Raw genomic sequence first — 19,690 nt, 5'->3', positions numbered from 1 at the left:
GAAAGGAATTTATATTAAACAGATATCGTGATTATGCTGTTATAGCTTAGCTCAATAAGGCACAGATCCAATTATGAACAGCTACAAAGTATACTGCAAAACTAAGAATAAACAAAATGAGGTTTTTATTGTGCAGTGCAAAATAATGTTGAAATTAAAAGCAGTGTGAATCTCTTCATCAAATATTTTCAAACTTTGAATAATGCAGAAGACTAGGAGGAAGATTGTGGAATCTGAAATTAGACAGTCTGAAATTTGATATCAGGAATAATATTGCTTTACTTTACTATTTTGACCCCACATGTTGTTAACTGTTTTTTCTGATTAATTCATGTCAACATTCAAAATAAGTATTTAACATGTGCAATGAAATACCAAACTTTTCCTAGTGGCTACTGTCAAACATGCTATGAAATGTTAAGCATTCATTGTCTTGGTACTAATTCATATGAAGCATATATCATCGCAACCTGTAGGAAGAACACCTCACCTGTGTTAATAAGATGTTAATCTTGATCTATTTGAGCTTTAATGTCCCAAATGAGACCAAATTTTTGACTTTTTTTCACTATGACATTCAAAATAAAGACACTGATTGTGTTATGTCCAGAAAAAAGAGGTGGATAAAATTTTGATTTGGAGTGAGTGTCAAAGGAAATTGAATGTCTTCATAGCACAATAACTAAACATTTAGCATCACCATCTGTGAAAGCTAAGGGCCAAATGAATCTCTGGAGAAATTCAACTCTTGATTATTTTAAACATTCATGTAAAGCATAATTGGTCCAAGCATATTCACAATTAAAAACATATTTGGTGTTGTTCAGCCAAGACACAAACCCTTGTGCCTACTCTGTAGCTAAGGTTAAAAACTCTAACGCTCTATTTTCTGCTCACTTTTTCCTTCTTTTTTTGAATCATTTCACTTCTCCTCTTACCTTTCATCCTCCAACTCCTCATGTTTCATCTGAATTCATGGTTCAATATGCTTTTGATTTGTTGAAGTTTTTAACCAAGGCTATATAAAAGTACCATGGATAGACAGATGAAAGTGCCAGATATAATTAGTTTGTTACATGCCTTTCCAGCAGAAGAATTATTTGAGGTTGAGCATGAGAAGGTATCTAAGGCAATAGTTTCTCTTCATGCAAAGAAATACCAAACTTTTCCTAGAGACTACTGTCAACCATGCTAAACATTCACTAAGTCTTGGTGCCGATTCATATGAAGCATATATCATCGCAACCTGTTGGAAGAGCATTTCACCTATGTTCAATTAGCTGTCCCCCCCATCCCCCCCCCCCCCCCACACACACACACACACACACACACACACACACACACACACACACACACACACACACACACACACACACACACACATATACAAAGGGTGTTTTGTCTCAAGTTATGCTCACCTGAACAGTACTATTTCTAAACAAAGTGAAAACAACTTCCTCTAAACATTTCTGCTGCTAACATCCATTAGTATTTGGTCATGGAATCCTTGAATCTTCTGCAAGTAAAAAATAAATTGAATGATGTGACACAAAATGTAGTCTGTATTGAATGTTAAACTACGGTGTTCAAATACATCACTGTAACCTTTTGTGGGTGTTCTGATTACAGACTCCACTATGATAGAAACATAGAACATTATATACCTACAAAAAACAAAACCCTCCCTACCTCAAAACTCTTTATTTTTCTTTCATCCATGTTCCTGTATAAGAGTCTCTTAAATGCCACCATTGTTCCACCCTCCCCCACACCTCTGGCAATGCATTCCAGGTCCCATAACTCTCTACGTAATAGAGAGTGCCTCCCCTCAACTTTCTTCTCTTCAGTTTGTACAGATGACCTCTGTTGTTTGGTGCTCCCGCCCTGGAAAAAGCTGCTGACTGTCTACCTTATCTATGCCTCTCATAATCTCGTAGGCCTCTCATCTTTCTTTGCTCCAAAGAGAAAAGCCCTAGCTATGCTAAGCTTGCCTCATGAGACATTTTTCAATCCAGGCAACATCCTGGTAAATCTCCTCTGCATCCTCTTCACATCTTCCACATCCTTCCAATAATGAGGTGACCAGAACTGACACAATATTCCAAATATTTATGGAGCTGCAACATTACCTCACAAATCCTAACCTCAATCCTCCAACTAATGAAGCGCAGCATTGGGTTGAAGCACCAACTTAATCTTTGAAGCATCAAAGTTGAAGCATCAACTTTGGGAAATCTTGGATTTAGATCCCAAATCCCTTTGTTCTTCCACACAGTTAAATTAACGTTTAACCTTCCAAAATACATCTCTTTACACTTATCGAGATTGAAATCCATCTGCCACTTTTCTGCCAACTCTGCATCCTGTCTGTTTCCTATTGTAACTGATGGGCACTACCAGTTGCCCCAATAACCACAAGGACAAAGACTGAGGGGAACGATAGGCTTTATTGTACAAAAGACTTGAGCTGGCCCAGATCCAAGTTAGGGAAGTGCAGGGAAAGGAGAGGTGGCTCGACCTTTATGGCCAAGGCCACAGGGGAGGAGTCCAGGGGAGAGTGTCATCAGGGGGTCGGCCAGCCCGTGCCTTTACCAGCCAATGACTATATACAATTCATATCATTTCAGTATCCTGTGACAGTTTTCAACACTATCTTCAATACCTCCAAAATTTGTATCATCTGCAACATCCCTATTTTCTCTATTTCTCCACCTAGGTCATTTCTAAAAATCACAAAGAGCAGGGGTCCCAGAACAGATCCCTGTGGAAATTCACTAATCACTGACTTCCAGGCAGAATACTTTCCATGTGAAACATGGAAGTCTGCAGATCTGTGATTGTAGTATAAACACTCTGTAATTGCTGAAGGAACTTAGCCGGTCTCGCAGCATCGATGGGAGGTAAAGATGTATCACTGATGTTTTGGCCTGAGCCTTACTTCAAGATACAAGCAAAGAGCAAGTAGGCATCTCAAAGACTGAAAGAGAAAAATGGGAGAGGATCCAATTTTGAATCTACACAGCCAAGATCCCATGGATCCTATGCCTCAAGACTTTCTGACATCAATCCTAATGTTTTTATTAAAATCTAGCACTTCCTCTTTCCTAATCTCCACATGGTCCAGCACACAAGATCATTCTACTTTGATCTCACCTTGGCCAAGATCCTTTTCCATGGTGAATACTGAAACAAAACATTCATTTAGGACCTCCCCAACTTCCTTTGCCTCCAGTCACATGTGGCCACCTCTATTCTTAAGTGGCCCTACATTCACGCTCATCATGCTTCTGTTCTTAATGTAAAAATAGAACACCTTGGGGTTATCCTTAATCCTACTTGCCAAGGCCTTCTAATGCCCTCTTCTAGCTCTCCTAAATGCTTTCTTGAGTTCCTTCCTGGCTACCATATAATTATCTTAAGCCCTTCCAATTTTTTGCTTCCTTCTTCCACTTAACTAACTGCTTTGCCTGTTTTGCCAACATTTTCCAACCATATTTTCCCTGTCTCAGTTGGACAAAGTTATCTGGAACCCCATACAAGTGATCCTGAAATATACTCCACATTACTTTTGTGCTTCTTCCCAGGAACATGTATTCCCAATTTACTCTCCCAAGTTCCTGCCTCATCCGATCATAATTAGCCCTTCCCCAATTAAACACTTTACCATTTTTTCTGCTTCTGTCACCTGACCAGGTTCATTACCCAAGGCTAGAACCAGTATGGCCACTCCTCTAATCACCTGGTCTGCATACTGGGTGAGGAATCCTTCTTAGACACACCTGACAAATTCTACCTTGCAGGAAGGAACTGGCAGTCAATATATGGGCAGTTAAAGTCTCCCATAACAACAACTCTGTTATTTTAAGTCAAGTTTATTTATCATCCAATTGCACAAGTACAGCCCAATGAAATAGCATTCTCCAATCCTTGGAGCAAAACATGCAAACACACAACCAACAATACATATCCAGGACAAGTATTCATATATACAAATTCTGTACCATTCCAAACTCTATCTACTTATCAGTTCTGAGGGCTATTTGGGGACCTATAGACTACAGGAAAATACAATGTTTGTTCCCTTCCTATTTCTGACTTCTACCCACACTGACTGCAGCGTCCTCCCTTCCTGCAGCTGTGATACTATCCCTGACCAGCAATGTTACTTCCCTCTCACTTTTACCTCCCATTCTATCCCTTTTAAAATATCCAAATCCCAGACCTGGATCAGCCAGTCCTAGCCTTGAGACAGCCAAGACACATTTCAAACCCAACTGACCGCATTTATGCTTCCTCCCCTTCCTCACAAACCCAAAATGGACTGCATCATCCTTTCCGCCTTCTGCTATATTCTCTGCCCTCACATTCTGGTTCCCAGCCCCTGCCAAACTAGCTTAAACTCCCCCAAACAGCTCTCAAAAACCTGCCTGCCCTAACATTGGTCCCAGTCCAGTTCAGGTGCAGCCCAACCTTTTTGTACAGGACCTTCCCCAGAAGCAACCCCAAATCTGAACCCCTGTCCCCTGCTCCAACTCTTCAGCCACAAATACATCTGCCACAACTTCTTCTTCCTATCTTCACTGGTATGTGGCACAGGCAGCAATCCTGAGATTACCACCCTTGAGGACCTGCTTTTCAGCTTCCTAACTCCCTATATTTCCTCTTCAGGACCTTATCCCTTCTCTTTTATACGTCGTTGGTACCAACGTGGACTACAACATCTGGCTGTTCACCCTCTCATTTCAGAATGCTGTGGAATCAATCAGAGACATCCCTGACCCTGACATCTGGGAGTCTTGATCTTGTTCACAGAACAGCCTATCTATTCACCTAACTATCAAATCACCTATACCATAGCACTCCTCCTTTCTTCCCTTCTTAGACAAATGGCCAGACTCTGTGCCAGAGACCTGCCCACTACCATGTTTCATGTGCATCCAGCAAATAAATTTTTCTAATTTATATGCATTCTACTGTATGAATTCAGCTGTTATATTCATCACTCATTGAGGAATTTATATTTAGCAATGTTAAAAACTGTATGCCATTATCAGATCACTTTGAGCCTAAACCTGTCTATATTAATTCCATTGTTAGCTCAGCCTTATGCCAAGCCCAAATCATCTTGATGCCCAAAGAAGTGACAGTAAATGGACAAAATGATGACCAACCAGGGGCACTGACCTCAGCTATCATGAAGCGCTTTGAGCAATTTATAATGGAACGCATCAAATCACATCTTCCAGCGTCCAAACTGATAGTTGATAAAATAACTTTGACCCACCTAGAAAACAATGCCTCATACGCCAGGCTGTTCTTCATTGAATTCAGGTCAGCATTCAACACAATCTTACCTCAGTGGATAAACTCTCCTCACTGGGACTCAACATCCCTCTCTGCAACTTGATCTTGGACTTCTTTTGACCAAAACACAGCCAGTCTAGGATGCAGCAAAATCTTGTCCCATTATACCGAGAACTGGCATACCTCAGGGCCATGTGCTCAACCCACTCCAGTTCACGCTGCTGGCTGATGAATGTACTGCCAGATTCAGTTCAAACAGAATCATCAAGTATGTGCATGATACTACAGTAGGTGGCCACATCGGCAAAGATGACAAGTCAGCTTGCAGAGAGGAGGTTGGCAAGCTCATAAAATGGTGTGAGGACAATAACCTGAGTCTTGATGTGGACAAGACAAAGAAGATGATGGTGGTGTAATGCGTGTCGAAAGAACAAAAGACTTGTTGATCCAAACCAAGGCTGTTATTAACTAAAAGATTGGAGCAAATTACAAGTAGGTCGACCGGTCCAGAATGACCTGGTCTGGCTAGGAGCAATCCTTTAAGACCTGCCAGTAGGGTTACACTCTCAGCCAAATACAGTCATCCTACACTACCATCTGTACATATACACATTGGTGATAAAATCTGTACTATCACAGGTGGTCTTCAGGAGGATGAAGGTCATCCTCTCTTCACTGCTCATCATGGCTCCATCGTGGATAAAGTGGAGAGCACAGATTTCCTTGGTGTGTATATAATGGAAACCTGCAGTCAGACGAAGCGAGAGGAAACTTCCAGGCAAACCTCAAAGCAAAGCTCGACGATGCAATCCGCCTCACGGACCCGTCCCCTGAAACCCTCTGGGATCAGTTGAAGACTACCATACTGTAATCCATTGAAGAGGTACTGGGCTTCTCCTCCAGGAAAAACAAGGACGAAAACAGCCAGGAAATCCAGGAGCTGCTGGCAAAGAAGCGAGCTGCCCACGAGGCTCACCTTACAAAGCCGTCCTGTCCAGAGAAGAAACAAGCCTTCCGTCGCGCATGCAGCCATCTTCAGCGCAAACTCCGGGAGATCCAAAATGAGTGGTGGACTAGCCTTGCCAAGCGAACCCAGCTCAGCGCGGACATTGGCGACTTCAGGGGTTTCTACGAGGCTCTAAAGGCTGTGTACGGCCCCTCACCCCAAGTCCAAAGCCCGCTGCGCAGTTCAGACGGCAAAGTCCTCCTCAGTGACAAGATCTCCATCCTCAACCGATGGTCAGAACACTTCCAATCTCTTTTCAGTGTCAACCGCTCAGTCCAAGATGCCGCCCTGCTCCAGCTCCCTCAACAGCCCCTAAGGCTAGAGCTGGATGAGGTCCTCACCCAGGATGAGACATATAAGGCAATCGAACAACTGAAAAGTGGCAAAGCAGCAGGTATGGATGGAATCCCCCCAGAGGTCTGGAAGGCTGGCGGCAAAACTCTGCATGTCAAACTGCATGAGTTTTTCAAGCTTTGTTGGGATCAAGGAAAACTGCCTCAGGACCTTCGTGATGCCACCATCATCACCCTGTACAAAAACAAAGGCAAGAAATCAGATTGCTCAAACTACAGGGGAATCACGCTGCTCTCCATTGCAGGCAAAATCTTCGCTAGGATTCTCCTAAATAGAATAATACCTAGTGTCGCCGAAAATGTCCTCCCAGAATCATAGTGTGGCTTTCGCGCAAACAGAGGAACTACTGACATGGTCTTTGCCCTCAGACAGCTCCAAGAAAAGTGCAGAGAACAAAACAAAGGACTCTACATCACCTTTGTTGACCTCACCAAAGCCTTCGACACCGTGAGCAGGAAAGGGCTTTGGCAAATACTAGAGCGCATCAGATGCCCCCCAAAGTTCCTCAACATGATTATCCAACTGCACGAAAACCAACAAGGTCGGGTCAGATACAGCAATGAGCTCTCTGAACCCTTCTCCATTAACAATGGCGTGAAGCAAGGCTGTGTTCTTGCACCAACCCTCTTTTCAATCTTCTTCAGCATGATGCTGAACCAAGCCATGAAAGACCTCAACAATGAAGACGCTGTTTACATCCGGTACCGCACGGATGGCAGTCTCTTCAATCTGAGGCGCCTGCAAACTCACACCAAGACACAAGAGAAACTGTCCGTGAACCACTCTTTGCAGATGATGCCGCTTTAGTTGCCCATTCAGAGCCAGCTCTTCAGCGCTTGACATCCTGTTTTGCGGAAACTGCCAAAATGTTTGGCCTGGAAGTCAGCCTGAAGAAAACTGAGGTCCTCCATCAGCCAGCTCCCCACCATGACTACCAGCCCCCCCACATCTCCATCGGGCACACAAAACTCAAAACGGTCAACCAGTTTACCTATCTCGGCTGCACCATTTCATCAGATGCAAGGATCGACAACGAGATAGACAACAGACTCGCCAAGGCAAATAGCGCCTTTGGAAGACTACACAAAAGAGTCTGGAAAAACAACCAACTGAAAAACCTCACAAAGATAAGCGTATACAGAGCCGTTGTCATACCCACACTCCTGTTCGGCTCCGAATCATGGGTCCTCTACCGGCATCACCTACGGCTCCTAGAACGCTTCCACCAGCGTTGTCTCCGCTCCATCCTCAACATTCATTGGAGCGCTTTCATCCCTAACATCGAAGTACTCGAGATGGCAGAGGTCGACAGCATCGAGTCCACGCTGCTGAAGATCCAGCTGCGCTGGGTGGGTCACGTCTCCAGAATGGAGGACCATCGCCTTCCCAAGATCGTGTTATATGGCGAGCTCTCCACTGGCCACCGTGACAGAGGTGCACCAAAGAAAAGGTACAAGGACTTCCTAAAGAAATCTCTTGGTGCCTGCCACATTGACCACCGCCAGTGGGCTGATATCGCCTCAAACCGTGCATCTTGGCGCCTCACAGTTTGGCGGGCAGCAACCTCCTTTGAAGAAGACCGCAGAGCCCACCTCACTGACAAAAGGCAAAGGAGGAAAAACCCAACACTCAACCCCAACCAACCAATTTTCCCCTGCAGCCGCTGCAAGCGTGTCTGCCTGTCCCGCATCGGACTTGTCAGCCACAAACGAGCCTGCAGCTGACGTGGACATTTACCCCCTCCATAAATCTTCGTCCGCGAAGCCAAGCCAAAGAAGATATAATGGATGACCTATCCTGGACTCATAACACCTCATCATAAGTCAGGAAGATGCAGTAGGGCCTGCACTTCCTCAGGAGGTTGAAGAGAGTGAGGCTATGGCATCCATCTTTATAACATTCAATAGGAGCATAATTGAGAGTGTCCTGTCTGGCTGCATCATTGGTGGTACGGTAGCTGCATAGCATCAGACTGGAAGTCAATTCAGAGGATCATCAAAATGGCTGAGAAGATCACTGGGGTCTCCCTTTCCCCTGTTTACAACATTCATCAGTACCATTGATAAAATAGGACCCTTTCCACCCATCACACAGCATCTTTAACCTATTACCATCAGGAAAGAAATAGTTGCTTTCCATAGGCTGTATGATTGATGGATAGTATCCTGTAACTGAGTAAATCTTTTTAAAATATTTATATTATTGTGTGTGTGTGTGTGTGTGTGTGTGTGTATATATAAGGGGTTGATCTCTTCAGGGGCCAAAAGGGTAATCTATAATGTGTGGAGCCAAGGGATATTAGCTTCTCATTTGTATTCATCAGGGAGAAGGATTAAGACATCAGTGAGTCAAGGGAAAGTACACTAATATTCTGCAGCATGTCTGTATCAGGAAGGAGGAAGTGTCAGAAATGTTGGTGCAGATTAGGGTGAATAAATCCCCAGGATCTGAAGGGATGTATTCCAGGAGATTAATAGAAGCAAAATGTTGCTTGGCTTGCAACATCATCTTTGTTAGTCAAGACAAGGTACCAGAAGATTGGAGGACAGCTCATGTTGTCCCCTTGTTCAACAAAGGCCATCATTCAGAATGCAGTTAGAAACTACATGCTACTGAGCATTACATGAGTGGTAGGGAAGTTTACTTGAGAATATTTAGACGAACAGGATTTATATTCACATATAAAGGCGAAAATTGATTAGAAAGAGCAGCATGGTGTTGGGCAGGGGAAGTTGTGATGGTCAAAATTGTTTTGAGGAGGTAATGAAGAAAACTGATGAATGCAGAGCAGTGGATGTGATTTATGTGGACTTTAGCAAGATATTTGACAAGATTCTGTATTTTTGGATGTCCTGAAGTTTAGGCATGAGGGATCTGATTCATGTTGGCAAACTGTATCAAAAATTAGCTTGGTGATAGGAGGCAGAGAGGAGTGGTGGATGTGTGCTTTTCTGACCATGACTGAAATAAGTGGAGTACCACATGGAAAAGTGCTGGGATCCTTGTTGTTTACAATAGATAAGTGACTTGCATGAGAATGTAGGTAGCCTGACCAGTAAGTCTGCAGAAGGCACAAAATTGGGGGAGTTGAGGGGAAGGAAATTGTCTAAGGATACAGTAGAATATTCAGCCATAGAACACTACAGCACATAAACAAGCCTTTCACCTCATTTAGTCTCTGTTGAACTATTATGTCTAGTCCCATTGTCCTGCATTTTTCTCAATTGTCAAAATTCAGCCTGCATTCTCCACTTCAGCTGGCAGCTCATACCACATCCTCACCACTCTCTGCGTAAAGAACTTCCTCTCAATGTCCATTCCGCTTTCACCCTTAATCCATGTCCTCTAGTTGTTGACTCACCTATCTCAGTGGAAAGAGCCTGTTTGCATTTGTTATATCCATGTACCTCATAATTTGGTATATCTCCATCAAATACACCCTCTGATGCTCCAGGGGAATAAAGTCCTGACCTGTAATTCAATTCCTCAAGGCCTGGCAACATCCTTATAGATCAGCTGGAAAACTAAGCAGACGAGTGACAGATATAACTATCTGGACACATATCAAACATTGCATTTTGGGGAGTTAAATACTTGCAGGACATACACAATAAATGGCAGGGGTCTTGGGTGTGTTGATGTGTAAAAGGACTTGGAGATGCAAGTCCATAGCTCACTGAGAGTGGTGATATAGTTGGAACGAGCACTTACTTCCATAAGAAAGTTGTAGAAGAAACCATTTGATATGTTTGGCTACATAGGTAAGGATAATGTGTCTAAGAGTTGGACAGTGTACTGCATAATACTCCATGTGGTTTAATCAATGTCTTATAAATCTACAGAATAACATATGAATTTTTGCATTCAATGTCCTGACTTTGAAGGCAAACATTTGTCTTTTTGCCACTCTATAAATCAGTTTTGCCACCTTCAATGAACCTTTGCATTTGACCGCCCCCCCCAGTTCCCTCCATTGTTCAATGTTCCTTAGCACCCTCCCGCTTACTGTATGGACGTGGCCCCTATTTATCTTTCCAAAGTGCATCACCTCGCACTTGTCAGGAGTAAATTCCATTTCTCAATGCTTCGCCCAACTTTTCATCTGATCTATATGGCTGTTCCATAGGAAATCGAATATTCTGCTAATTATTTGCATCCTTGCATTCTAACTTTTGATGAAACACATTCCACAACAATGAGATCTTTCTGGATCTCAGAGGTCTGTAATCTCTCCCTATTTAGATATGTTTTTTTAAAAACACATTTCCTATCAAAATGAACAATTTCATTGTGTACCATAATGGTCATGTCTTTGCCCACTCACTTAACCTACCTACATCCTTTTTTTAACCCCTCTTCAGAAAATGTAAACCCGTAGTCGCGTGCTATTTGAAAGTAAGACATACTCATGAGTGTTGTCAGGATAAGCTCTGTGTTTTATTGGGGCTCAAGCCTGACTTCTATACCTCTCGCGTTCCCGCTGTTTGCCCCAATTGCTGACGTAACGATCCACATAACAAAAGCATAGTCTCCAACCCCCAGTGGCTTTGGCCCTTGGCTGTCTGGCCACCGTACGATTCCAAGCTCTTCCAGTTTCTTGAATTCCTCCTTTGCCAGTTGGAGCTTCTCTGGAGGAAAGCGTCTTACTCATGCATGGAGCAGTGGGCCCTGAGTCAGGATATGATGCTGTACTCTGTGCCAAGGCATTACTGTGGTGAATTGGGGAGTAAGCACCATTGGAAACTCTGCCAGAACCTTGGCGTACTTGTCGGTGGATTGCTGCACAGAGTCCAGGTGGAGTACTGGAAGCTTGGTGTCTTTGAGGGGGAAGGTTTGGAAAGTCTTAGCGTGGACCAGTCTTTGACCCTGCAGGTCCACAAGTAAGCTATGGGGATGCAGGAAGTCTGCTCTGAGGAGCACCTGTTCCACTGCGGCCAACATGAACACCCACAAGAAAAGGCTGCCTCCCAACTACGGTTGGATCTTGTGGGTGCCATAGGTCCAAATCGTGCTGTTGTTGGCAACTCTCCACATGGGGTCCGACTGCCTGTTCCTGGTGTCCTATCCCAACGGGGGCAGGATGCTGACCTCCGTTCTTGTGTCCATGAGGAAGCATTGTCTGGACTGGTGGTTCCAAACGTACAGGAGGCTATCTTGTTGGCCAGCCATTGTAGCCATTAGTGATGGATGGCCTCAGCATTTCCCTGGAACATGTATGGCGGCCTGCACTGGCAGGATCTAGAGCCTCATCTTTGTGGTAGGATCACCACTGGCCACTGGGGTCACATCCTCTGTGGGGCTGCTATTCCTTCGGGGGGTCTGCATCGGTCTGGGTGCGGGGTTTAGCGATGAGCCCCATGGATGCCGAGCACTCTCTTTCCTGTTTCCACAGAATGTCTGCTTGTGCTGCGACTTTCTGGGGGTCGCTGAAGTTGGCGTCTGCCAGGAGCAGTTGGACGTCCTCGGGCAGTTGCTCCAGGAATACCTGCTTGAACAGGGATTGTGTTTTCCCAGGAGGGCCAGCATCTCGATCATGAGATCCGACAGGGCCTGCCCCTAGCCCATCCAGATGGAGCAGACGTGCCACCCCTCTCATGCCATGAGAGCCCGAAGGTCTTGATTAGCAAGTCCTTGAAGGCAGTGTGTGCACCTTCCGATGGGGACTCTCGGATGAAGTTGGCCACCTAGCTCGCCGTGTCCTGGTCCAGGGGGCTCACCACATGATAGTACCAGGTGGACTCTGCTGCGATCTGCCGGATCTGAAACTGTGCCTCAGCCTGGTCAAACCATGCACGTGGCTCATTTGTCCAGAAGATCGGCAGCTTGAGGATGACTGTGTGGACTGCTGCTGGCTCGCTCATCATTGGGCCACCAATTTTAGCCGCACACTACTCGAAAGAATGACACACTCATGAGTCTAGTCAAGTTAAGGTCTGTGTTTTATTGCGGCTCATGTCTGACTTTTCTACTTCTCATGGTCCCACCATTTGCCTTAATTGTTGATGTAACAACCTGCATAACAAAAGTGGGTTTCCCGCGCATGGGTACCTTCTTGCATGACAATGCCCTTCTTCCCTGTGCAATATCCCTGTCTGTTGGCTGGGCAGTGGGGCCAGTGCCATTTTGGGGTCACTGGCCCTTGTGCTGCTCTTGCCGTTCACCCATTGGTTCATTTGCTAGGGCCAGGGCTGCTGGCTTTTAGGTGCACTCACTGCCTGGAAACCCATGGATCATTGGTCTCACTGTTTGTATTAGGAAGGTTTGTGGCTGTCATGTGGCAGCACTGTCCCCTACCTAGTCGGAGGACACACCAGCTGCCAATCAAGGTTTGGTTCTGCCCCACCCATTAGTGTACACCTTGCTGTTGACACATGTAAATTACCTGGACTGCACTCTCCAGCCTGCCTGAACATGGCCTTGGGCCATTGGCTGATGTAATTAGATTAACCCTCCTGCCATTGAGCCATTGGCCCCCAGTAAATGATGTGGGTTTGTCCCTCCAGCACTATAAAGATGCTATGTGCTCTTTGTTCTCCCTCTTTGCCAGGTTGGGACCACCCTGCTTCACTCCAGGCCTAGAAATGAGGAAGGGTGCTGGAGAAACTGTTGGTAAGATGTACACTGTTAAAAAGGTTGGGAGCATTTAATTAGTGTCCTTTGTAGTATAGAGCCATGCCTGTACTGAGTCAAGGGGTGGTGGGGGATTGTAGTGATTTTTCCCTGATCATTGTATGTACCAGTTCATTCTGTGTGTGTGTGTGTGTGTGTGTGTGTGTGTGTGTGTGTGTGTGTGTGTGTGTGTGTGTGTGTGTGTGTGTGTGTGTGTGTGTGTGTGTGTGCACGAGCTCTGCATCAGTTACCATTTCCCACACTTGCCTTCTGTAAATAAAATCCTTCCCTACATCAAAACTATGTTCAGAACCCTTGCCTTTGAGACCTACCAAACCTTTTTCCTCACTCACAACACTGTGAATGTCCCCAGGATGAAATGCATCAGCACCTGGGGAACTGTCAGTTTACAACTCTGATCATTTGCTCACAACCTCTTTTGGGATGGTTGCAATTTTCCTCAGATTCTCCACACTTTCCTGTCAATTTTCAACTATTTTTTGGATGTTACTGCATTCCATTGGCAGTAGGTTCATCACAATGCCAATTAGCCATAGTAGACTGCGCCAGGATTACCATGTTGTTGTGCAGATATCCTAAGGGGTTAGGAAACATTAGAATATGCTTTCTTTTGAAATGATCTATTATGAATGCCTCTTGGGCAAAACATTCTGATTCAACAAAATTCAAGGTTGAAAGTCAGCAAATAAAACTTTGTTGCAGTGGGATGCTAGGCGTTGGTTCACATCTGCAGAGGGAAGGATTGATTACATTTTCTAGCATAAGTGGATCGTGTTGAGTGGTCATGAAAGGAAGATTTATGATGTACAGTTCCTTGCCAATTTGAAGATCTGATTTCCTGGATATCTTCATGTTAACTGGTAAAAATGCAGGTTTGGATTTGTTTTGCATTAACAAAAGAAGGCTGAGAGTTTATATTTTTTAGGGCCAGGCTATTTCTTTGAAAGATTAGTCTACTCCTGCACTGTTTCAGGGTCTTCCTCTCCCATGTATTAGACTGAGAAAAAACACTAGCACGAGTAACAATCTGGATCCCTGCTGGTTGCACTCAACCCATCCAACAACGGGTGTACCAAAACCAGGAAAATTCACCTGTAGAATTTCTTCAAGCAAACAGGGCTTTCACACTCTGCATTAGATCACCTGGACCACAAGAACACCTATACCTGTACCAGGACGTTGTTCATAGACTACAGCTCGGTATGTAACCCCATCATACAAGCAGAACTAATAATCAGACTCAGGGATCCAGGACTTTGTTCATCCCTTTGGAACTGGATCCTCAATTTCCCCAATGGCAGCCCACAATCAGTGCAGTTTGTCTACATTACCTCCTCCTCAATGGTTATCAACACAGATGCACCTCAAGGCTGCGTGCTCAGTCCCCAGCTCATTTTCTTTTTCTTCTACATTCACTATTGCATAGCCAAGTTTAGCTCCAACATAATCTCTAGATTCACACGGCCCCCTCCATTGTTGACCAAATAACAACAAGCAATGAGTCAGAAATGAGATGCATTTCTAAAACCAGAACAAAAATTTTGCTCTCAATATTAGAATGATAAAGGAGCTTACTGTAAACTTTAGGAAGGGGAGGTCAAGATGCCACGCACCTGTCTTCATTGGTGGGATGGCAGTTGATAGGTTAGTATCTTCAGGATCCTGGGAATTCACATATTTTAAATTCTACATTTATTTTTAAATTTGCACTTGCGTCATGGTAATAGTCCCTTCCAGCCCACGAGCCCGTGCCACCCAAACACCTGAACGTTTTGAAGGATGGAAAGAAACTGGAGCATCCAAAGGAAACTCACGCAGACACAGCTAGAACATACAAACTCCTTACAGAGCGCTGGAGTCAAACCTGGGTCACTGGGGCTGTAATAGAGATGTGCTAACCAGCCATGGTCCTCCTGGAGCCACAACATCAAGGCAACTGTGAAGAAGGCACATCAACCTTTTTAGTTTCTATGAGGACATTTGGCATTTCATCAAATACTCTATCAACTTGTACAGGTGTACTGTGGAAAGTATACTGACTGGTTGCATTACAGTCTGTTTGGAAAGTCTAGTACCCAGGAAAGCAGAGGCTGCTAAAAATGGCAAACTTAGACAAGTCCATCAATGGCAGCGGCCTCCTAGGCCTCGTAGGCATCTATGTGAGGCACTACCTCAAGATGGCAGCCAACATTATAAAGGATTCCAATCACTCCAATCATGATCTATTCTATCAGTTACATCCAGATAGAAGCTAACAGAAGTCTGAAATGCAACATCTTTAGATTCAAAAGCAGTTCCCCACCCCCGCAAACAGCTATCAGGCTCCTGAATCACTCCGTATTAACACAACCTCATCATAAATACTCTGGAACCAGCAAAACATCTGTCTGCGCTTTGGAAGCGTCACATTTGCACTACCTGTAACTGTGAATTTGGATTTATGCATCCTTATATATTTATTATCTCTTTTTCTGTCTTTGCACATTGTGATCACTTAATTTGCACTTTGGAAGTTGGTGTACCTTATGTTCCCATGACAATGCAGCAAATAAGTATTTATGTACATGACGATAAACTCTCATCTCAAATTCGGGTCCTAACTTGAGACAAGGCCAGTTTTGGAAACATTAAATGGGAACATTAAGCAGAAAAAGATTGAGAGCCGTTGTTTGCTGGTCAGTGGATGGCTGACATTTAACAGTGAGATAGTAAGAGATCAGGGACAGTATGTTTTTGTTTGGGTGAGGGGAAAGGGAGGTAAGATCATGAAACCCTGGATGACAAGGATATTGAGGCACTGGTCGGGAAAAAGAAGGAGCCCTCGTCAGATTTAAGCAGTCTGGATCAAGTGAATTCTTCTATTATCCAAGTACACAAGTGGGACATGGATCAGGCGGGCTGGATAAAGAAAAATCCCTAGATATTCCACAGATATACTAAGGGTGGATGGGGAGAACATTAGTCCCATTAAAGATTGGCTTAGCTGCCTTTGCCTTAAGCCATAGAAGATGGATGAGATTGACATGAATACTTCTCATTAGCCTTTGCTGTGTAAGAGATCGTGGAAGCCAAGGAGTTAAATCAGTTGCAAAGATCTGGACCATGCATGAAAGAGTAGTGAGCTCTAAATTTGCTGATGGCATGTATTAAGGTGAAGAAAGCCCATTGTGGGAAGCCATGGAAGAAATTTGCATCATTTATGGTCACAAGTCAAGAGCTGGAAGTTTGGATGGTAGCTAATGTTATGCCGTTAAAAAAAGGGCAGCAAGGAAAAGCCAGTGAACTGCAGGTCAGTGAGTCAGCATCAGTGATGATGGAAGTGATTCTGAGGGACAAGATCCACCAGGTAGAGACTGGTTAGAGGCTGTCAGCATGGCTTTATGTGTGGGAAATCATGCCACACAAATCTTTTTGAAAGAGGCGACCAAGGAAATCGATGAGGCTAGAATGGTGGACCTATAAATGGACTTTAGCAAGGCGTTTCTGGTGGCCAGTGCGCAGCTGAAGGACAGGCAAGGATTAAATCATCTTAAAGCAGCAGTGCGGGGAAAATGTATAAGCAGTAAACTTGGACGGACTGCTGTAACTCGACTTGTTACAGATAAGGAACGCAGAAAACGTGGCCTTGTGTGTGTACTTTCCACAGTGGCAGATGTTGGTAGTGGATAAAGGCAAAGAATAGAATATGGAAAAGAACATGGCATGAACTTAGGGAGCACCCCAGTACTACACCACCACAGTAACAAGAGCAACCAATCAGTGTGTGCCACAATAGAAGAGGAGTAAAAAGAGTTTTGGAAGAGGATCACACACAAAGTTGGTCATTAGGATGAAGTCCATCTGGGTACGGTGACTTAAACATGGTGATCCTTTGGAACCTTTCCATCTTGCATCCCCACATGAATTAGAAGACTGCTCTGGTGACTACCAGGATGGAGGTGTGTAGCATGGGTAACACCTACACCATGTACTGAGAGCACCTTACACCTGATGACCAGGTTCTTCTCTGTTACTTGGAGGGAGCGCTGCACCCAGAGACCCAATTTCTGATGGTCTGCTCCAACCAATTTTTGTTGCACACTTCAGCCCCTCTAAAGCAGATCCCCAGCACCTTCAGGTAGTGAGTTGTGCCTGTGAAGGGAGTGGTGGGCTGGTTGGGCCAGTTACCTAAGAGCATTGACTTACTCTTTCAGTTTACCCTGGCACCCAATGCAAACACAAAATGGCCACAGATGCTGACTAATCCACGGGACGATCATGTGTCTGAACAGAAAATGATGATGTCATCCATGGTCTGGGAGTCTTTGACTTGAGTGCCTCCACTGTCTGGCAATGCCACTCCTTTTATGTCCTCACCCTTCCTGATGGATTCAGCAAAGGGATCTATGCAGAGAGTGGACAACTTGTCTGATTCCAGATTTAGTGGGGAAGCTATTATTTCCCACCCATTGATTTGGACAGCACTCAGAAGTCCAGGAGCAATTTAATTCAATTTTGGATTCCATCCCCAAAGCCATTTTGGAGAGCACATCCATCATGTACATGTGCAATATCAGTCTAAGCCAACCAAGCATGCATTCACCCCCATCCTGCACGTAGATGATGGTGTGTCTGAAGAGTGCAAGACTCTCAGAGATTTTCCTGTCAGGAACCGTGCAAGTTTGGTCTGGGTGGATCACCTGCCCAGGACAGATTTAACTTGATTGGCAATGTCTTTGAACAGGATCTTGTAGTCAACATTTAACAATGATATGCATCTCCAATTCTTGATATCCTCCTTCTTCCCCTTCTGTTTGAAGGTGAGGGTGATGATGCCCTTCCTCATGGAAATGGCATGTTGCCTTCCAAGAGCATAGTATGGAATACTTGTAGCTGGTCCAGGCCCACCCAGTCCCACGGAGCTGTGTACAACTCAGCTGGTAATCCTTTGCTTCTGGGAGTCTTACTCACCAAAGGAACGGATGGAGTCCATCATCTACCCCAGGGTAATAGGCAGGTGCAGTCTCTCCCACTGGGCCAAATGGGCCTAATTCTGCTCCTACATCTTTTCACATGGGATCCGAGGTGAGTTGCCTAATTGGATTCAAAACCACTTTGAAAGAAGGAGTAAGAGGATAGTAGTGAGAAGCTGCTCATCAGAGTTTGGTGATTAATAGTTTGTGGCAGGGATCATTTCTGGATTCACTATTGTTTATCATTTATTTTAATGATTTGAATGACAATATCATTAACATAATTGGTAGACTTGCAGATGACACCAAAATTGGTTGTGTGGTGAATAGTAAGGAAGAATACCTAAACTTAAAAGAGAATCTCAATTGGTTGGGAAGGTGACTAAAGATCGACAAATGGAATTTAACTGAAAAGTGTGATGTTTTACATTTTGGTATGTCAAACCAGGGCAGGGCACACAGTAAATGGTAAATCTCTGGAGAGCACCATAGGAGAGAGAAGTCTAGGAGTACAGATGCATAGACACCCTTGCCTTCATTGGGCAGAGTATTGAGTACAAATGTTAAGACATCATGATACAGCTGTAAAAAGGAATTGGTAAGACCACATTTGGAAGCTATCTGCTCTGGTGTAGTTTTGATTATCCAATTATAGGCTGGATGTCACTAAGATGGAAAGAGAATCATCAGGATGGGACTAGAGGGCTTCAGTTCTTGGGAGAGGCTGGATAGGCTGTGTCTTTATGCCCTAGATTGCAGGAGGCTGAGGGATGACCTTATGGACGTACATAAAGTCATGGGGGACATGGATTAAAATAATTGCTCAGTCTTTTTCCCCCAGAGTAGATGATTTTAAATTGAGAGGGCAGAGATTTCAGGTGAGAGTGGAGAGATTTAATAGGGACTTGAAGGGCAAGTCTGAATCTGGAATGAGCTGCCAGAAGAAGCTATAGAAGCAGGTACAATTACAATTTTAGAACATAGAACAGTACAGCATAGTACAGGCCCTTTGGCCCACAATGCTGTGCTGACCTTTAGACCTTTCCTCCCACATAACCTTCACTTTAAATTTCTCCATATAATTGTCCAGTGGTGTCTTGAAATTCACCAATGTACCAGCCTCCACCACAGGCCCAGGTAGTAGATTCCATGCACCAACCACTCTCTGGGTAAAAAAACCCTTCCTCTACTATCTCCCTTGAACTTTCCATCCATTACTGTAAAGCCATGCCCACATATTGAGCAGTGTTGCCCTGGGAAGGAGATAAAGACTGTCCTCTCTATCTTTTCCTCTCAATATCTTGTACACCTCTATCATGTCACCTCTCATGCTCCTTCTCTCCAAAGATCTAGCTCCCTTAATCTCTGCTCATAATGCATACTCTCTAAATTAGGCATCATCCTGGTAAATCTCCTCTGGATTCTTTCCAATGCTTACACATCT

The 19,690-nt window shown here is 44.3% G+C and overlaps 1 long non-coding RNA gene across 1 annotated transcript in view; it reads left to right on the top strand.

The window, feature by feature from the left end:
• LOC138757953 (uncharacterized) overlaps positions 1–19,690 on the top strand; it is a 289,593-nt gene that overhangs the window by 58,957 nt on the left and 210,946 nt on the right. The window lies entirely within an intron of this gene.

This window comes from Narcine bancroftii, chromosome 3 (genome assembly GCF_036971445.1).
Source record: "Narcine bancroftii isolate sNarBan1 chromosome 3, sNarBan1.hap1, whole genome shotgun sequence".
Taxonomy (NCBI): Eukaryota; Metazoa; Chordata; class Chondrichthyes; order Torpediniformes; family Narcinidae; genus Narcine; species Narcine bancroftii.
The sequence above is the reverse complement of the archived record's forward strand: the minus strand, read 5'-3'. Positions and strand labels throughout refer to the sequence as shown.